Source organism: Trichechus manatus, unplaced genomic scaffold (genome assembly GCF_000243295.1).
Source record: "Trichechus manatus latirostris isolate Lorelei unplaced genomic scaffold, TriManLat1.0 scaffold00062, whole genome shotgun sequence".
In the NCBI taxonomy this organism is placed as follows: domain Eukaryota; kingdom Metazoa; phylum Chordata; class Mammalia; order Sirenia; family Trichechidae; genus Trichechus; species Trichechus manatus.
The window spans coordinates 4,996,667-5,000,713 of record NW_004443998.1 but is presented as its reverse complement, the minus strand read 5'-3'; the positions used below and the strand labels follow the sequence as shown (position 1 = coordinate 5,000,713).

At 42.6% G+C, this 4,047-nt stretch overlaps 1 pseudogene; it reads left to right on the top strand.

The window, feature by feature from the left end:
• Positions 1–1,998: 1,998 nt before the first annotated feature.
• On the top strand, positions 1,999–2,990 carry LOC101350397 (mitochondrial ubiquitin ligase activator of NFKB 1 pseudogene; annotated as a pseudogene).
• Positions 2,991–4,047: the final 1,057 nt, after the last annotated feature.

The following is a 4,047-nucleotide window of genomic DNA, read 5'->3' as shown; positions in this document are numbered from 1 at the left end:
GGGACATGGACCTGTGAGGGGATTGCCACATATTGTTGCTGGTCAAATGATTCCAACAGGGAGTAGGCTACTCCTAAATAGTTAACACGCTCAGCTGCTAACCAAAAAGGTTGGAGGTTCAAGTCTACCCTCAGGCACCTGGAAGAAAGTCCTGATGATCTATTTCTGAAAAACCAGCCATTGAAAACTCTGTGGAGCACAGTTCTACTCTGATACACAAGGGGTGGCCGTGAGTCGGAACTGACTTAACAGCAACTGGCTTGGTTTTAAAGAGAACAAACTGCTTGTGAAAAGAAATATTTTTATAATAATTTTATAGCAACTGAATGTCTTGTTATGATAATGAAAAGATGTTTTGTGTATTTGAAAAAGATAATTCCTTAAGGATAAGTACTAGGCAAAATATTGTTGCCTGGTTTTAATAATTAAGTCTGTTTTGACTCTTTCCCTGCCCAAATTTGTCTGAATTTGGAATTAGTAAGATTCTCGCCAAGAGCAATAAATCAAAACCATTATATTTACACTGATTTTGTTCAGTCTCACTCATTATGTATATATAACAAATTGGCCTGTAATTGTTTTTGTCATTGTCTCAAGTTTTATTAACAATAGTAATTGCTACTATTTATTTACAGTCAATTATGTACCAAGCAAGATATTAAGAAATCTCACTTAATGATCATAACTTACTCGTGAGGTAAGTATCATTATTCCTATTTTAGAGACAAGGAAACAGTTCCAGAAGTTTCTGTGACTAACTCACATTCACAGAGATTTTTTAAGGGATTTTTCTATGATTTACAATATTCATCTCTGTCCTTTGTACTACTGCCATTATTTCTTCAAATACCCCTCTGCAGGAATTCCAACTGCATGGAATTATATAAAAATAATTAACTGAAAAGAAGACCTAGCAATAAAAGCCATCAAAATAATGCATTTTCATTATAGCTGTTGAAACATCCATGTCTGTTGACTCCAGTGTTTCAGTAGTTTCTGTATCTGTTTCCATCGATTGTGTGTGTGTGTGTGTGTGTGTGTGTGTGCGTGTGTGTATGCGTGTGTGTGTGCGTGTGTGTGTGCTGGTTATAGGTCATATCTTTCTGCTTCTTTGCATGCCTGCTATTTGGATTGGAGGCTGGACATTGTGCATTCTCCCTTTTTGGGTGCTGGGTTTTGTTGTATTCCTTTAAGGAGTATTAGGCTCTGTTCTAGCGTATTTGAACAGTTTCATCCTTTTGAGCTTTGCTTTTAAGCTTTGTGAGGGTGGGTCAGAACAGTGGCATCACTAGGGTTGTTGTCACCCAGTGTGGTAAATCATAGTATCACCGCCCCATGGACCTCCTCCGGTACCGGACCATACAGAATCCTTAGAAATGTTTTTGTACTAATGTTACTCATAAATCATAATTTCCATATATCGCTCATTCCTTTCCTTTAATTACTAATTAATTCTCAAAAAAGTTATTGATATAGGTTCACAAATACTAATTATCACAATATTGTAGCTAAAACACCAGAAAATTTGACTAAATCAGCGACTATAAAAATACTGGCAGCAACAGAAACAACAGTGCATGCTTGTAGCACGTGCAAACAAAATCACGCAACTCAAAGTGTCCTTGTAATTAGGTAATAGTGACAGCTCTGACCGGAGCCCACTGTTGTTGTTGTTAGGTGCCGTTAAGTGGGTTCCCACTCATAGTGACCCGTGTACAACAGAACAAAACACTGCCTGGTCCTGCGCCATCCTCACAATATTTGTTATGCTTGAGCCCATTGTTGGAGCCACTGTGACAATCCATCTCATTGAGGGTCTTCCTCATTTTTGCTGACCCTCTACTTTACCAAGCATGATGTCCTTCTCCAGGAACTGACCCCTCCTGATAACATGTCCAAAGTATGTAAGACATAGTCTTGCCATCCTTCCTTCTAAGGAGAATTCTGTTGTACTTTAGCTTAGGATTTTAAAAAATGCAAGCAGACCTCAGCGCAGCCATGGAGAGCAGAGGGTCACCCTTGCTGTGCCAGTTGGTCTCCTGGGCACCAGCTCTGTGGTTACCGCTATCCTGTACTCCATATATTCTCAGAAGGTCCAGGTCTCCCACGAACTGAAGGGAGCTAAAAATATCTACTTGGGTGAAGATCTAAGGAGTATTCTTTTGGAAGCTCCAGGAAAATGTGTGCCTTATTCTTTTATTGAAGAGGCTGTGCGATCTGTTAAAGAAACGCTCAACAGCCAGTTTGTGGAAAATTGCAAGGGAGTAATTCAGCATCTGACACTTCAGGAGCATGAGATGGTGTGGAATCGAACAACCCACCTTTGGAATGACTATTCAAAGATCATCCACCAGAGAACCAACACGGTGCCATTTGACCTGGTACTCCACCAGGATGGTGTAGGTGTGGCCGTTGAGTGCTGGAGCCCCTGGGCTCGGTGGAGACTCAATCCAGTCCTTCACTGACGTCATCGGTCACTACATCTGCAGTGAGTGGCCCAAAGGCATCCAGGAGACAGAGGAGATGCTGAAGGTTGGGGCCACCCTCACAGGGGTGGGTGAACTGTCCTGGACAACATCTCCGTCCGCCTCCAGCCCCCCAAGCACAACACGCAATACTACCCGAGCAGCCAGGACTTGGACAGCCTGCTGCAGAGGCAGGAGTCGAGCGTCCAACTCTGGAAGGTCCTGACGTTGGTGTTTGGCTTTGCCGCCTGAGCCACCTCTTCTTCATCCTCCAAAAGCTGTATACTTGCAGCGGCAGGAGCCACTGTGCCTCCAGCAGATGCAGGAGGAATTTCGAGAGTTGGAGGCCCAGTTGCCGGGCTAAGCCACACCCCCGAGGACTGGGCGAGTCTGGAGAGTGCCTGTGTTGTGTGTCTGAGCAACTTCAAGTCCTGCGTCTTCTTGGGGTGTGGGCATGTCTGTTCCTGCACCGAGGGCAGCTGCGCCTTGCCAGAGCCCAAGAGATGCCCTTTCTGCATGGTTTAGGGTCGCTCACTATATCGTAGCAGCTGATTACCCCTGCAGTGCGGACTCTCCGTTAGGGCAAATCTCTGCCGCCGGGTTTAAAGCTTGACTTAACTAGCACATGCCAATTTCACACTGTCTGTCTGCACTAACCACATTGAAGCAGGTTGTGGCACATGCAGATAAGATGCCTGGCGGCTCCACTGACAAATGACACGGTGCCTCCTGTTTTCATTACCACGAGCATCGACGTACGGTAACTTCTCTCTTCCTTTGTTTTTTTTATAGCCACAACTTTTGCTCTGTTCTTGACATCATGCGACACGTATGTGCCAGACCCTGCCAATCCAGCCACAAAGGAAGAATTGGAAGGGCAGGAATAGCCCATGGAAACGTCCTGACTATAACCCAAAACTGCTTTTATCTATGGGAAGAAGTGATGAAAGAAAACCAGCCTTTTTATAGAATTCGAAAATCCCTAAGCTAGAACATGTAGAGTGAGGGTAGCCAGATCCCTGTATGTCAGCATATTTATTCCTTTAAAATGTTTTTAAATGTCCTTTTCTCCTTCCGCCCCTTTGGTGCCTTGTGGTTTGAATGATTCTGTTGTGAGTGGAAAACAATTGACTTTTCCGTTTTAAAAAGCAATAGTGTATTTCTAGCAAAAATACTAGACAGAAAATATTCCTTTTTTATGCCACTATTTTTTCATTTTTATGTTCGCTCAAGTGCCTGAGCAAACAGAAACATTAGATAAGCTCGACGTGCATTTCAATATAAAAATTATTCACTGTACATGAGTCAACAATATCCTCAATGGGAAAGCCTGCCAAGCGCATGAATCTAACAAATTTTGCTCTGTCAAGCCACACACCATCTAGGGAGAGTTGTCAACAATAGTAATAAATCTTCGTTGATTTATTTATTGGATTTTGTCAAGCAATATTTCCAAGGTTTATCTCCATCAAATTTCAAGGTCTGTAAAATGAACTATTTGAAAAGGAGGTCGTGAACCGTGTTACAGAAAAGTTACCTGGTTTTTCCAAATTTTCGGTTATTGATGAATAAAAACAAAACA